Raw genomic sequence first — 17093 nt, 5'->3', positions numbered from 1 at the left:
TGGATGGAGAGGAATGCCAGGCATAGGCTCCAAGAGTGGTTGGTTTGTTTGTTTTTTTAAAGGAGGTTGTTACCATGAGATCTGATGTATTTAATAAGCGTGTGTTTTTCTGATGCATCATTTCAGATCTGTGTTTATTCATACGGTGGTCTGGCCTAGCTTCCCTCTATACTCCCCAGGAAATCATGTTGTTATAAATGTTTAGGCTGCTGGTAGCATCTGAGGATTCACTACACAGAGCAAGCTCAGGGGACGTGTGTCCCCTCGGGAGGGCTGAGGGGATGGTTGGCAACGAGAAAACACCTACACTCAGTTCTGCAGCAAAATGAGACACAAATCAAATGCTTTCTCACTAAGTGGGGAAACTCAAAGGGCTCCTTTCCTGACCAGGTGTGTTGAGTAGCAGAAGGGGAAGGCAGAGTTGGGGGGAGTGTGTCAAGGGAACCTGATTTCTATCCAATGTGGTACGAAATGGTAGCTGTGACATGATTAGAAGCTATAAAACATGAAGGATATTGAGAGCTGGAGTCCAGCTCAACTCATCTCCAAAGACAAGCTGACAGTGCTAGAGTGGGTATGAGGAGCGAAATGAGTCAAGAAGCTTGAGATCTAGGAATGTTTTCCTTTTATATCAGAATGAAAATAGATACTTTTCCATCTTGTCTTTGCCTGTGCTGGTGTGCCTGATGGGAATGCTCCTCTGAGGAGTGCCTTGAGGAGCTCACATCACTGTACTCCTTCACCATCCCCTTGCAGCCCTGCTCTTCTGGCCAGCATCACCCAGGGCAAAATGGGGTGGAGGAGAGCTGGCTCTGGAAGTGGGAGCTGGGGCTACAAGCAGGGTTTGGGGTTTGCTGCTGTTCCCAGTTTTTGGTGGGGGATTGGCCTGCACATCTTCTAAAGCCAAGACCTAGGAAGTGCAGCTATGGTGCTGGCAACAGCTGGCAGTTTCTACCTAGAGGGTGGTGGACCTGTAGAGATTTGAGGAAGGAGTATTTTGGAGGACTGCAGTGAAACAGGCAAGCGAAAACATCCAGGTATGTTGTGAGGGGGTGAAAGAGAGGGCTGCGACTGACATGTTGGGGAAGGCAGGATGTGCTTTCTCTGTGAGAGACAGATGAGGCTCTTGGGATGGGGTTGCACATCCTCAGTTGCTCAGTGGAATTCACTGAGGATACGCAGTGCTATGGAAAATGTGCCATGTGTGAAGCAGCCGCTCTGTGCTAACATTGAGAATATTTACCTTCTTGGTGCCTCGCCATCTTTGATTTCCCCCAAACCAAAGTGAATCCCATAAGGCATTTATTTTTCTCACCTTCTTCCTGAAACATAATTATTTGAAGAGATTCAGGAATTGCATAGTTTAGGGAAAGCAGCTTGCAGATCCGGGCATGCCAGCTTCCGTCTGCTACATGCTGCATCCTCAGTCAGGACCACACTGGGAAATACTGATCTGGTGCTGTGGTGAGTGCCTGCAGCTCCATGGTAGTCCATGGGGATTTAAACTGTCAGACGGTCTGAAGCAGGGGCAAAACATGGTAGCAGAGGACTGAGGGTGTAGCTATCAAGATGTAAATCCTTGCCTTCCCCTCTGTTTCCAGAAGCGTCAGCTGTTCGGCTTCAGTTGTGCTGCCAGGTCCTATGTTCAGCCAAGCTGCGGGGCAGACCTGGTCTCCCAGCAGCAAGGGAAGCGTGAATCTGAACTGGACCTCACCCTATGCCTGCAGCAAAGCTGCTGATGTTCCCGGGGAAATTCCTGTGCTGGGATGAAGACCCTATGCCTCGGGGTGGTTGCAGTATGAGGGATTTGGCAGTGTGATGAGCATGAGAGAGATGGGTCGATGGAGCAGGCATGTGGCCCTGAATTATAACCTGATCCTTAGTTATATTAAGGACAAAATGGAGGTTGAGTATTTTTATTTTTATCTCTTATTCTTTTCCCCAGGTCTTAGTAATGCTCTGCTGCATCTCATCCAGGCAGCCAGGGGCTGCGTGACCCTGGCTGTCCCAGGCCCTCCTGTCCTTAGGAGATGGCAGCAGACTTTGCAGCTGGGGCTTAAATCCACGTGCTATCCAAAATCCCAATAGCACTTCCCTTTGAGTCAGGGTCTCTGTGGGAGCATTCTCCAATATAACTTTGGTACTGTAAATACTAGAGATATTTACCTTCTGTTTCAGGGGAGTGAGGGCTTTAGTATTCCAGCATGATATTTATTTCCTTAGCTTTGCTTAGCCTTTATTGGCTCCCGGTTGTTGGACAGGGTAGAAGGGGAGAGGGAGCAGATTTCTTCTCAATTTCCCTGAGGTACATGAGGTATCACCCACACAAGCAGATGGCTTTGGAGGAGACTGTCTCCAAGGAGCGCTGCTGACATTGCATGTGGCAGAAGTCACAGTGCAGAAATATTAGTAGCAAAATCACATTGCAGATGTTATCCTCAACTCACCATCAATTTCCTCCCTCCAGAAAGGCCTCTCTGATTAATGCTTGTAGCATAAGAAAGAGAGACGATAATACACGGATCTCATAAGCAGAGAATTTGTCAAATACAAACACTGCTGTCGAGGCACACATTGACCCAGAGGCTTTTGTGTCTGTTTGCAGAGTGATGGTCCATAGCTCTTGTGGGCTAGCATGGAGCTGGAGGTGGTTAAAGATAGCCAGGGGATTGTCCCAGCTGAGGGCAGGGCCAGAGGAAGGGCCTCTCCAGATTTCTCATGGCCTTTTAATTTTATTTTTTATTTTTACAAAATACGATTGTCAAAACTTCTCCATTTTCTATAGCAGCAGATTTTCAGAGCTCACCAAACAATATAGGGATCTCTGAAAATTAAATGCATTTTTTTTATCAAAACCCAGGTATTTTTGTCATCTCCCCCCTTCCTAGTTTCCTATTAGAAATGCAAAATACTTGGAAGAGAAACTAAAAATACCACTATATTTTTAATTCTGGTTGAAAAGGCCATTTTTTTTTGTTTTGAAGGGTTGGGTTTTATTATTATTTAGAAACAGTTGCCCAAAGCATAAAGTTCAGGCTTTGCCTGCCCACACAGTATATTACCACACAGACCTTATGTCAGCCCTGACCATCCATGGCCTCTCACATGGCTACAGGTGGATGCAGACTCAAAGTTACACTGTTGTGTGTGATGGAGACATGCTGACTTTCTTACCCTGGTCTGCACGCTGAAAATTTATAGAATGATAGAAAGGTTAGAGTTAGAAGGGATCTTCAAGATCATCTAGTTCCAACCCCCCTTGCCAAGGGCAGGGACACCTCCCACTAGACCAGGTTGTTCAAAGCCCCTTCCAACCTGCCCTTGAACACCTCCAGGGATGGAACATCCACAGCTTCTCTGGGCAGCCTGTTCCAGTGTCTCACCACCCTCACAGTAAAGAATTTCTTCCTAATATCTAGTCTAAATCTCCCCTCTTTCAGTTCAAAAACATTACCCCTCATCCTATTGCTACACTCCCTGATAAAGAGTTGCTCCTCATCTTTCCTGTAGGCCCCGTTTAAGTACTGGAAGGGGGCTATAAGGTCTCCCCAGAGCCTTCTCTTCTCCAGGTTGAACAGTCCCAACTGTCTCAGCCTGCCTTCATAGGAGAGGTGCTCCAGCCCTCGGATCATCTTTGTGGGTCTCCTCTGGACTTGGTCCAACAGGTCCATAATTTCTCCTGAAACACACGGCTGGAGCAAGAATGGCTGCTGGGTGAGGCTGAGGTGTTACACAGACACTGGGTGATGTACTCACTCACACAGGGAGCCAGTGGCAGTGCCAGAAAGTGAGTCAGGTCTCCTCTGCTCCTTAAATTTAGACTTGTCAGTCCTCATCTCTCTCTGCAGCTTTGTGAAGCGTAACAGGATCCAAGGTAGTTACAAAACAATGTCAAAGGTGTTAAAATGATTACCATAAAAATACATCTGTTTTCTGCAGTAATGCATTGAAATGATACAGAGCTCTTAGAAACCAGAAGGATGGCACCCAGCTGCTGGAGCATGTCTTGCGTGGACTTGGAGAAGTCTGCTGAAATGGTAGGATTTTCTTTCCTTTTAAAATCATTATTGTAGGCAGTTAGAAAAAAGCAATTCTCTTTCCCATGTGATACAGATCTCAATCTAGCTTCTAAATCCCTCTAACCTGATTAAGGCCTTAAGATTTTCAACTATTGAAAAATGAGGGTTTTTTTTTCATATAAAATTCTCAGATTAACGTCCCCAGTGCAGCAAATAAAATTAGGTGCCTAAGTCTTATCTTGAGAAATTCAAACAGCTCAGCCTGTGGGGATCATTCAGCCCTACCAAAGGCTTTAACATATGTATGTAAACATAGTTTACATATACATAAAGCTTACATACATATGTGTAAATGTGGCTGTAAACTGCCATATACAGAAACTAATCTTGAGAAGGGATTTTCTTTTTACCTTTTTACGATGTGCATTTGGGCAAACAGAGCCTGATCTAACCCAGGCAGTTTGGAGATGTCTGTTATCTTTGTCGTTCTTTTGGATCACACCTTCACTAAAGGGAGGTGAGGCTTGGGGCACATGGATGGTGATTGCAGAGATGCATCTTCATCTATGATAACATTTGCTTTATAATGCATACTGGAAAGGGTGTTAGTACAGAAGAATACAGAGATCCAGGACTCTGATAAATGCACACAGCGTATATTTTCCATTGGAGGAGAGTGTTGCAATTTCCAGTTAAAGTTACTGTGCTTTTGTGGCTTGCCCGGTCCTTGTGTGCAGTTTGTCATACTCTTCTTTCTGAGTGCCACATGGCAAAGGGATATGTCCACCCTAGCTCCTCACCTGTGCTGTGCCAGCTATGGGGGCCACTTGGGCTCCCAGGGCTGTGTGTCCTCTCGTGGTGGGGATGGAGTGGAGGCAAATCTTAGCAATGCCACCAGGTGAGAGCAGAAGGGGCCAAATCCAGCCAGCTTTGAGCCCCACGGTGGAGCTAGCCTGGCCCTGGGGACCTTGGACCTTGGGGAACCACCACCCCCACCAAGCAGGGAGTATTGATCTTCCTTGGTAGTAGGAGACATGACCATCTCGCTCCTTCTGTACTGATTTCTTCACTACCCCTGGGCATATAGACCTGGGATTTGGCCTTGGAGAGTGGTGCATCCAGAATGTCTGCAGAGCATGGTCAAACCCAGCGCAGGAGAGAGGAGCTCCCCGGGGTGAAATGTATGTAGCAGCAGCACAAGCAGTGATAGGTGGGTTTGATGCTCTCCATACTTTCCCTTCCCTGCCTCCCAACATTTTGTGGAGTTGTAAAGGTCAGAGCACTTAAACTCACCAAAGAAAATGTGGTATGTAGTGTTTGACTTTTCAGAAATACAGTGTGGTGGTGATTGTTAAACCTGCTTGCTTTCATGCACCAACAGCCCTTGCAAAATAATGTGTTAACAGAATATATTTAGAAGTAGATGGTGAGGCAGAAAGCGAGCACTGGAGAGTGGCTGAATCCTGCAATCGGGGCACTGTGGGCAGGTCTCAGCAAAGCTGGAGGCGAGCATCCAGGGCTGCCCTGCAACCTTGGGGTAGGACTTGTGTAGATGGAGTGTGGGGGTGACTGCACGGAGGGAGGGGAAGGAGGGTAAGGAAGAGGTGACAGCTCTGCTAGGGATGTGTCTGCAGGGTCTCCCTGTGCTGCCTGTCCCCCCGTACCTGCCCTCACCTCCCCAGCAGAGCATTGCCCAGCCCAAGCAGTGCTCCCTGAAACCAGCCCAGGGAATTCGGTTGCTTTGGGTTGGTTGGTGCTGACACAACCCCCAGGTACATCCTGCTAGTCCCACCTGAAGATACGAACCCAACAGATTCCTGTTACAGTGCATGAAGTGGGCAACACCATGTCAATCACATGTGGATTGTTTAAAGAGTTGGAGTTACTGGTATGGTTTCAGCTGGCCCACAGTGGCACTTGCCTTTTGGCAGCACAAATGCAAATTGTAATCCTGCCAATGAGACAAATCTGCAGATGCCCTGGTGCATTCAGAAGTACAAGTTTCCTCAAGACATTCCTGGTTGCAACTGTAAGATAATCAATGATCACTTTTTTGAAAGTCACAAGATTCTGGCTAACTTGTCTTTTGCCATGGAAAAATACTAGGATATACGATCTTGGTATGCAGTGGTAGCAATGGAGGAACTATCAACAGAAACAGAGAACACTCCTGAGGACGCTTGCTAGCTGGCAGCTGAAAACTTGTCTGCTGAGCTCCCTTTTGGGTAACCAAAGGAGACTGGCTGCTAGCAGTGGGAATTTGAGAACTGTGACGAGCGCTCTTCCTCCAGTGTGGGAATACCAACTGGCTGTCTGCTCTAGTGAAAGGAGGGCCAAAAAAAGATGACAACTGTGGGGAGGAAGAGGCAGATGTGAGAGGGAGAAGCATACGGCGCTGGAAGTGATGTAGCGGAAACGCCACTGAGAGCAGAGGAGAAAAGCAGAACTGTGCATGAGATGCAGCCCAGGAGGGGCAGAGGGGTGGATACAGCAGAGGTGAAATGAGTCAGGCCTGATGGGCTTCAGCTGTTGCAATGAGGCAGGAGGGCATGAGGGATAAAGCAATGCCAAAGGAAGGATAAAAGCAGGCAGCAGAAACCAAAAAAGTCTGTTCTGAAAAAATTACAGCAGGAGCAGGCCACTGGGCTTTTGCCATCCAGCTAGGCTACGGAATTCAGAAAGAGATCCTCGTGGATGTAATTTAACAGCCTTTTGGTTGACCTGAAACCTCCAGATTATTCACATGCATCTTGAAACACTGGGGCTGAGTGTGGGGGGTTGGTTTTGTTAAGACTCTTGCTTCCTGCACTGTCTTCACATCTGTGATATTTATGGGTAAAAATAATTCAGTACAAATATAGTTGTGTCTGACTTTAAGAAATCAAAGTTGTTGTGATGCCTGGGGCTGTGACAGAGAGAGCATTAGAGAAGTGCGGGCAGAAGGCTGCTGCTGTAGGGAGGCAAAGAAATCTGGAGTTAAATAAAAAAAAACAGTTACAGCATCACACCCAGCTCCTCTCCTCTGGACTTGCAGTAAATCAGCACGTGCTCCCGACAACCCCTTCCAATATATTAATTAGCGTGGCACCCTAACAAGGAATGCAGAGAATCGTTTCAGCAGCAATAAGCTGAGCCTTTCTGTTTGTTTCAAGGCAGCCTGCCTTGGACTGAGATTTCAGCCACTGTCACAATAAGGGATGGAAGTGGATGGTGGAAAACTGGAGAAGCTCTGATCTCTCAGTGGAGAGCCAGGAGGCTGTGAAGGAGCTCTCTGCATGCTGGCAAAACCTGGAGACATTCCCCAGCAGAGAAGCAGCAGTGAGCTCACCAGAGAATTCCTGCATCAGCCTACTGCTTTTTATAACTGGTCAATAAACATTAGATGAAATGGATGTTCCTTTATCAATGTGTTTATCTGAACTTCAGTTACGCTGGGCAGTAGCCGGGAGCCATAAAATGTTTTATGCTGGTTTATTAAAGAGGAACTTTAATTACCTTATTAAGAATTGACCACTCTCTCCCAGTACATGAAAATCAAAATCTGTCAGTGCAGTTCAATGACTGTTTCTTGCATCCTGAAGAGCAAAGGGCCCAGAACTGCTGCTGAGGTGTTCCAGTGTACACAAACTCCCACCATGGCACAGGTGTTCTCATGCCTTCTGCTGTGATGTCTCCTGTCTGCAGACACAGTCTGTCCAGTGTTGCTTTGTGAATGGGATTTGGAGTAACAGAAATGTGCTTGAATGAAAATCCAGCTTTTGGGTCTGGAAGTGGAGCGTTGAGCTCCTGTTTGGGATTTGATTTGGGTTTAAAAGCAACTGTACGGTAGGATGATGTGTTTGGTGGTGGCTTGGCACCTCTGCTGGGATTAGGAAGAGGAGAATTCTGCAGCATTGCCCTCCAGCCTAATTCTGATCTGGGGGACCAGGGAGGCAAAGCACAGGTAGTGCTGACCCTGAACTTGGGCTCTTTCATACTGGACCATGAACTGGCAGCTCGGCTACTTGAAGGGAGACTTGGTTTTGTGGCTGTGGCCAAATGACAGTTGCATAAACAAAGCAGAAATGCTGCTGAGTGGTTTGATGTTTTATCTGGGCTTCCTGAGACCTTTCTCTTCAGTGACTCAGGCTCTTGTCCTTCACATGCTCAGAAACATGTGCACACAAAGGATGTTCAGGCAATCTGCTCGTAGCAAATTTGCTTTCTTTTTATGTTATTTGTTATTAAACCCACTAAGCCAAATGCTATAGATTTTACTGAATGGGAAGAATTGCTTGTTTCTATCCAAGTAATGCGACCTAATAAAGTCTCAGAGTCAGAAGGTGTATTTACCAGCTGTTAGCGCACCTCCTCACCTAAAACCAAACACCATAACCTGAACAAGATGCCTCTCTTTGCCCTGCAACTGAGCTGATTAAAAGGACTCCTTCTTAAGGATCAAAACTTGCATCAGCTTGGAGAAACTCTTCACTGCATCACCCATAAGCCCTTTCCTGGGGACCGCAGAGTGGAGAAACACATGGCAGCAGAGCTGGCAAGGGGTGTTGAACTGACCACAAGCCATACAAGCAACAGGACTGATGAGGCATGACCTGCTTTAGGGGCTACCATCACCTGTTACTTTTCACAGAGTTCATCAGAGAAGGATATTTTATCCTCTTAACTATTGCATGAGTTAAATAGGGCATTGGTGGTTATGTTTTCACTCGTTACAAGCACCAGTCCAAGGGGACAGCACAGAAAGAATGAAACAAACTTATATTCAAGACTTAATTTAGACTGTAAATTCTCTGGTGATCATGGCTGATGCTCCCCTTTCTGTGCAGCTCTGAGCACCAGCATTCTCCTCCAGAAACACAATGTCCAGAAGCTACCAAAGGGCCTGTGTTAGTTAACCGGTAATAGCAGCAGGAGCCACAGAGTCTGCAAAGCAAAATCAATGGAGCAGGATCTAAAAAGATGTACTAAATAACTCCTCAATAATCATAAATCTTGTTACCAACAGCTTTCAAGCTGCTTTACAGTGGAAATGATGCCCTTGCTTTGCAGAGGTGAAAATTCAAGCATCGAGGAATGAAGCGATCATTCCTAGAGATGTAGGAGAGAAAAAAGGGTCTGGATTTCTGCGTTGGTGTGTTATCTACAGGGCTACATTGCCTCCCTCCCATGACCAAGTGAATTGGCATGGGAATAGCCTGCTGGCAATCTTCAGCTCTCTGGTGGGTGCTTTAGGGAAGCACTTCCCTCCGGGCCCTGTTGAGCAGTACTGGACCATGAAGGCCAACCAGGATGATGCTGAGCAGCACCGGAGGAGCAGGTTCAATCCAGGGCTCACAGTCTGCCTCTTCAGCCAGGAGCCTGCTTTATGGGTTTTGTCTCCTCTAAACTGATCTCTACACATGCAGAAGCAGAGCAGTCTATGCATGGTTTGAAGATCTGTTTTGCAGCAGGTGATGGGAACAGCGGAGCTTGGGAAAAAATGATGTCTGTTATACACATGCAGCAGTCTAACTCCTCTGCTCTCTTGTCATGGTGTTTATCTCAATAAAAAAAGGCCGCTTTTGTCTTAACTTATTTAAAAAGCTCATCAGGCAGGGATTAGAGAATATTCCTCCCTCCACTCTTCCCCAGGAGCCCCTGCAAGAAGCAGTCTCTGCCCTGGGCTCCTGATGGGAAACAGTTGCCTGATCTAAATGTGGGGTTGTAAGCAGCAGCAGATGGGTCAGAGCGAAGTTTCCCAGAATGACTTCTGGTGGAGGGAGAAATTCAAGTGGAAAATCCTAAGCACAGAAACCCAGTTTCAGACCAGAGCCTTTAACCTTCATCTTACAGGTTTTTTTCCTGTTTTTTTTTCCTTTTTTTTTTCAATATTGAAGTCTGTAAATTGATTAAACCAGTATTTACCTGATGTGAGGTAATGAGATGCATCAACTCCTCCTAAATCATTGTGGTGTAATTAAACAAGGAATCCTTCCCTGAGTGACATGCCTTATGGCTTCAGAGTTTGTGTTGGGGCCAAAGAAGGGCAAACAACAGGCTGTGACTATGCTGGTGTTTTGATCAGGGTGAGCTTTTGCGGCAAAAAACTGAGGCTTTGGCTCATGGCAAGGGCTCTCCTCTCTGCCTTGGCTTTGCATCAGCAGAGGGCAGCAGAGATTAGAAGAAAACATTGCTATGACAATCCTGCAACGGTGGCCTGAAAGAGGGAGAAAAATATTCCTCCTATATATTCCATGAGCCACCTGCCCGTGCTAGGTGGGGGCAGAGGTGGCAGTGCGTCCCCTTGGTTCCTCGCCAGCCAAGAAGCACCGGTGAGGGCTTGCCAAGGGCTCGCCCCTGCACTGCTGCTGTACTTCTGAAGGAATGCAAATGTATTTCTGTCCTTATGGACTATGATTTGCACCAGGATCTCACTCCCGTCAGCTGGCTGGCAGAAGGAAAACGTAGTGGTTAAATGTTTGCAAGGAAGGCGAAAAGCAGTTCAGAATGACATCTGGGCCCCAGGTCTTGCTCTGGGCTGCAAAGAAAATAGAGCATGCAAAATGCTTGGTCCCTCCTGCCCAGCCGAGGCAAAAGCCTTGTGGAGGGACCTTTCCCCTGACAGTGACTTTTATCCACGGCGTGTCGGCAAGCTGCCCCTTTCCCTCCCACTGCCACAGCCGCCGCTGTGCCCCCAGGAGCAGACCTTTGCTTCCCTTACGCCAGCAGACTTGTCATTTTGCCTCTGACGTTACCAGCGGCTTTCTCTCCACACCCCTCACTCCCTTCATGCCTTCTCCTCCATGATTAAAGCCTGCGGGTTATAAAAAGGAGCAAAGGGACTGCGTGAGCCTGCTCACACACCAGGTTCCTGCCAATACCTGGCCCTGTGCTCTCCTGCCTGCCCGGGGATCAACATCAGCAGCAAATTCCTGACCGAGATGGTGCCGGGAAGCTTTACGCTGCCTCCATAGATTGATCTTGGGCAAATGTGCAATTGAGGGCCAAATTTTCACCGCAGGGTTAAACGTAGCAACAGTGAGTGCCAAAGCACATCACCATCATCCCATTTCTCAGGCTGCTGCGGAGAAGCAGACTCTGTGCGTTGCTTTCTGGGAGCATCGCCCAGCAAAACTGTCCAATTTTTACCAGAAACCAAAGTGAAGGGGCTGTGTAGAGCTCTGCTCAGGTCCGCTAGCTGCCTGCTTTCTCAAACGTGGGGGATTTCCTCATAAAGTAATTCAGCTTTATGGATGGGGAAAGCTATGTGCTGGGCTGCGGCTCCCCAAAACAGGATTATTAGGGATACAATTGTTTGTGTTGTATCGCAATTATTACTACTAACTTAAATACTTATAACTTGTTATTATTAGAAGCTGCAGCGGAAGAAAGGCACCAATGCTTGCTTTTATTTGGAGTGAAGCTCTCACTGAAGTAAAGCTGTCTGCTGAGGACTTGCAGGTATATATTTGGCTTGTATTTGAAGGATTAAACAGTCTAAAATATCCATTGGGCTGCTGACTGCTTTGGCACGGTGTCGTGCCTGTTCAGATGTGACTTTCAATTGCGCCTTTCACTTGTGCTTTATTTTTTTGGCTTAGTTTATTGCTTCCAGGCAAATTTCTGACTGTTGTCAGTACCCTAGGCAGAAAACTCAGTGAAAAAGTACTGATGTCTCAGCTGCTGCAGCGTAAGCCTTTTAAAATGATGAGGCATTTTTTACGATGGAAGGAAGGAGCAGGGTCTTTCTTGCCTCTCTGAGCTGTGATGGTATATACTGGCGTGGCATCCTTCCTCCTCCTCCTCCCACACTCACTAGGAGGTCTTTGCACTGGTCCTGATTATACAAAAACATACTTTATGTAGGGAGGGAATATGAAGGAGAGTCAGTGCTAATGCATGCTGGCATGGCCCAAATCTGTACCTGCATGATTAATAAGCTCTTTTCTTTTTTTTTTCCTTAGTGCCTCTTTAATGCAAGTTCCCAAGCAGTCCCTGGACATGGACCTCCATACAAGATGTTGGCTCAGCACCATCTTTACCACAGTTTCTTGATGCAACTGAGTTTCAGACTGAAAATGTCAGCGGCTGAAGACGGGTGCTGGAGAGCTTCTCAGGTGTGTTCTGTACATGGTACCAAGCTGCTTCGCACCTCTTCTAGCATGGGTAAGAGGTGTAATTGTACATCAAAGCTCCCCAGCTAGCACCGGGACCCAAACCAACAGGGCTCATCAGTGCGGCATTACGCACAAACCCAGGCTTCCGCCAAGGGCTCAGACATCGCTTGGAGTGAACTGACCTCTCCCAGGCACCAGAGACTGCTGCAAACGCTCCCTGTAAACAGTCAGTAGTTAACATTCAGCTTTGCAACTGAGGTGTTGGATGGTGACGGGTCAGACATGTCATGAGCAATTGTCTTCCCTGACTGGATAAGTATGCAAATAGAGTCAAGTAAACAGAACTGTCCAAAGCCCACAGATTTTTTGTTCTTTATTTTAGTGAAAACTATTAATGGCAATTCTGAAAAGTCTGTTAAAACAGAGATGCTAAGGATGGCATTTCTTTTCTTTTCTTTTTTTTTTTTTATTTACAAACCTGTCTGGAGCTTGAAGGAAAATGGTCAGTTTTGAAGTTTTGATTACAAGCTTCATCAAAATTTTATTTAAGAGGAAAATATTTCAACATTTTTCAGTGTTCCCCTAGCAGATCTTGCTGTGAGTACTCAAAGCTCATTTTAAAATTGGTTTCTGTAAGCAAAGCAACATGCATCTCCGAAATTCATTTTTGCTGAATATTTTTCATATTCAGGAAAGGTTCCCTCCCCCAGTTATTCACCGAACGCACACTGCGCAAAGTTAGGAGCCCAGCCTCAGCAGATTCATTTTTTAAAAGTTGCAAATCAGTGTTTCAAATGTGGATGGTGCCTTTCAGTACACAGAAAGAGCTTTCACCGTCAGAAGGTGGATACTCCTTGTTTACTGAGAAATTAAAATGTGTTTGCCCGGGTAGGCTTTAAGAGCAACACAGTGACTACAAGAAACTATTGAAGTATCAGGCTGGTAAGAGGAAACTCTGGCTGTTGGCAAGTGAAAGCCAATTCAAGTCAGCTGGGAGAGGGAGGGCTCTGCATCTTTGTAAATGCCATCGCAAAGGGACAAGCAGCCCTGGCAAGCTGAGAGAGAGAGAGAGAGAGAGAGAGAGAGAGAGAGAGAGAGAGACAGAGAGAGAGAGAGACAGAGAGAGAGAGAGAGAGAGAGAGAGAGTGTGTGTGAAGGGTTGGCTAAAAGGCACAAGGGGATGAAATGATGTCATGATGAAATGATTCTTTAGCTATATCTTTTAAGTAATGGTTGTATTTGATTTCTTCTTTTTCTCTTTAGTAGATGCCAGGTCACTCTGACCCATCAGATAATAACTGCTGACAGGCAATCAGAATTAATAGGCAATTTGGAGCTACTTCTGGCTCATGTGAATGTTTCTGGTTGTCCCTCTGTAATGGTTGTACAGCTCAACAGCCATTCCTTGTGATGTGCTAGGCTTCTTTTGTCTTCGTTAGTCACCAGGTAGGAGCTGGACCGCACAAAATTAGGGGGTTCCCTTTTTTATAGTTTGCTCTCTGTCTTTCTACAGCTCTCCCTTATTTTCCTTTCGGGGTGCCTGGAGTCCAGTTCTCCTGTAAGCAGAATTTCATAAGCTGTAGTAATTGAACAGATGTTGCAGCTCCATAGCGTTTGATTTTCCTGCAAGCCCTGTGCTACAGGAGAAGAGCTGTTGGGTTGTACAAGTGCTGCTGGTAGTAGGAGAGGAGTTAACTCACCCCACCCTTTCAGTAAGGTCGCACTCAGCAATACTCAGTTGTTTTATTTTACTACTACTTTTGCTTTTTTTCTTTTCCTTCCAGGGCATCTCCAAGGCTTATAATGACAACATACCATGACTTAGCCTTGTCCCAGTCAAGCCTATTTGGGCCAATTCAGTTCCTGTTGCTGGAACTTTTCCCTGTTTTGTTATTACAAATGAGATGTTCATTGGAGCTATGGCAAGGGATTTGGAGCAATAGTAAATAAAGTAGTAAAAAATTAAATTTCCTGAGGTTCAATCTCAAACACTTTATAAACTGGGCTATTCAGGAGCCATTCAAAGGTCCTAAGCCGTAACCATATTTATCACCTCCACTGCACTTACAGCAGCTCAAAAATTCCACTTTGTATCTCCTGTTTTGTGTTAGCATAAGAGCATGGATTGCTGTGACTAGCACAATATTTGTGTTGCAATTTGCCTTCCAAAAAAACCCCAGTTGTGAATGGTAAATGCATTAAAAATGGGGAGAAAAGCCATGTTCTTACATTTCAGTCATAAATATGTGTTTCATGAACCATATGGTAAATTGGGAAAACATGCATGTGCCAGATGCAGGAAACCTGTAAGATAATCTGCAGACAGAGGTGAGAGGACTTCTTGTCAAATGTATCTCATTTTGTAGCCTTTACTGAAGCTGTTGTCATATCGAAGTGATGATTTGTTGTACTGTTTGCTTACCGTAAGATAACTCTGGTCACATCTTCCTCCTAGAGTAGCAGCGATAGTAGAGGTAAGCTGGTGAAACTATATAGTGGCTTAGAGAAGTCTCAGGGACAGAGGAAGGACACAAAGGGATGCATCGTGTATGTTTGCATTTTGGGTAGAAATGTGTGGGCTGCTGGGGTGGGGGTGTGGATGAAATGAGGAACTAGGGGTGTGTGTGAATCTGTCTGTCCCCAAACGTGAGAAGAAAGGAGCCCAATGGTGTTCTTTTGTGTGTGTGTGTTTTGGTTTTTTTTTTTTTAAATGAAACTAAAATAAGTTCAAGATAGGCCTGAGGCAGCTGATCATTCATTGAGGTCTTGTCCATCAAATCTCTTTTGGTGCACAGTGACTCTTACGTCCTGTAGTATCTGATGAATTTAGAGTCTGTTATGCAGCACTGGAGAGTCCTACGTAAAGAGGAGCCTTTGAAAAACACTCTGGTGTTAAAGAACTGAGTTTTGAGCACATAAATATGTGCCAGTGGTATCTACAACAGCAATACCCAGCCTGAACTAATTTTATATGCTTTGCAAGTGAATTAAAAATAGCACATGTTGGAAATCAGGGGATGGGAAATGTAATTGCCCATGTTCTGCAGTGGAGTGGTATGGGAAGCACTTCTGGGTGCCAACAGCAGCTAGCCTGAGGTACGTGCAGTAGTTTGAAACAATACTTGAAAGCTTCACAAGTGTCTTGAACTTTAAAGGCAAATCACAAAGGGTGACTAAGGTTAGATTACAGCCTGATTGTGGGGAAAAAAATAGTATACAACTCATCTAGCCTTAGGTCCTGTAGCTGTGCTGAGTTCATTCTTTCCTCTCCCTTGCTGCCCTCTGCTTAATTTTTCTGCGTTGATTTCTCCCTTTGCTTTATTTTTCACTTGTGCTACCTATCTCAAGAGACTGACTCACAGTCATAATCTGTTTGAACTCCCACCTGCAAGTTTCCTTGTTCTCGGTACGTTTTCTGACATACAACTGACTCAGCCTTCCAGAAGGCGCTCTCACTCGGGAGAGTGGTGCTTTGCTCTCTATTCCAATAGCAGCAAGAAGCACTAACCAAACCAGCCTGAGCGAACAACTGGGGCTGGGGACAGAAACTCCTGGGACAGGCAGTCCTGTGTAATGTCCCTCATGTATGTTGTGTAAACGTCTCTTCTCTTGCACAACACGAGCTGTCTTCACAAACTGCACGCGACTGAGTGGCTAACCTTGTGTTGTGCGTGACGACACTTTGTCTCGCCTTTTCTGTCGTTCTGCGCTGTGCTCCTGCGGAAAGCCAGGCCCAGGCTGAGGGCTGGATGAGGCGGTAGCTTGCGAGACAAGTCTGCCAACCCTTTGGGCAGCCAGCTACAGGGAAGACCAGGGAGCTTTGGAGAAGCCAGCAGGCCAAAGCAGCACAAATTTCTTTCTACTGGGCCATCATGCTGTGTACAGCTGACGTACAGCTCTTCAGCCTTTCTTTCTGTGGGAGAACATGTAAAGACTGTGTGAGTCTGCAGCCTGTTCTGGCAGGGATGAAAAAGCATAAGGATGATGCTCATAAGGATTTCCTATGGGAACAGAAAATGGCTTCCTCTCTGTGCTCTCTTCTCCAAACAACCTTTTCAGAGGCTACTCGCCAACAAGCCGAATCCTACATGGTCTGAACTGATGTAGGAGACAGTCCCCTCTGCCGGCCAGGTTAGCGTGTTCCCTTCGCATTCAAGTTCTTGTCAATTTGCTTACAGTTACCTTAATGAACACAGCCAGCAGAGAATGGTCCATACCTTAACACAGCAGTAGTTACCCAAGTGAGGAGTACTTCCAGAGAGGAGAGCTGAACAACGGGCTCTAACAGCGGAGAACTCTCCCAGCAAACCTCTATGACATAACTCTGCCAGAAACACAATTTTACCTTGCAGGATAAGTTAGGAGTTTCTGTGCTGCTTGATTTTATTTTCATAACTACTGTTTTGCAAATTGACCCCACGCCTCTCCTTCTTTTAGAGATGCGGTTTTACCTATAACTGTTTATGGGCACCCTGCTCCTTGCCTGCACTGCCTTCTATGACTAACTTTAACACTATTATTTTTGTTATTTACAATAATCTGCAGCCAGCAGAAGTTTTATGCTGACAGGCAAAGATGATATGCTGATATTAACAGTTCCAAGACAGTTGATATTTGAAATGGTATCTCACTTGCCTGTAACGTCTTTCTTTATACTGAGCTGTTAAAATGCTAAACATATCAGGATATTTTCTCAATGTAAGCTACTTGTCATAAACTAATCATGCACAACCACGTTCATACAAATAATATGTTTGGTAACTGTATTTGAAAATAGTATCTCACTAGATATATCTACTTGCTTTGCACTTGTCCTGGTTATCTGCTAAGTATCACACTCGCGTTTGGATGTGCAGCTAGAATTAAAAAGGGATCACTGCACACAGTGCCATACAGGCAGTGGTGGTGTCTTTAAGAATGTGACTGCAGGCTTCCCCTAAGTCTTCTGCTCCCCTCCCTTCACACCTCGGCAAATCCA

The 17093-nt window shown here is 45.9% G+C and overlaps 1 long non-coding RNA gene across 1 annotated transcript; it reads left to right on the top strand.

Annotated features, from left to right (window-relative positions):
• The first annotated feature begins 3936 nt into the window (after positions 1 to 3936).
• On the top strand, positions 3937 to 12040 carry LOC309670208. The gene is made up of 3 exons (XR_014268980.1): positions 3937 to 4037; positions 11372 to 11459; positions 11963 to 12040. It is a non-coding gene; the product is annotated as an uncharacterized lncRNA (long non-coding RNA).
• Positions 12041 to 17093: the final 5053 nt, after the last annotated feature.

The sequence above is a fragment of the Vanellus vanellus genome, assembly GCF_965231255.1.
Source record: "Vanellus vanellus genome assembly, chromosome: 3".
Lineage (NCBI taxonomy): Eukaryota > Metazoa > Chordata > Aves > Charadriiformes > Charadriidae > Vanellus > Vanellus vanellus.
This window is presented reverse-complemented; position numbering and strand designations above follow the sequence as displayed.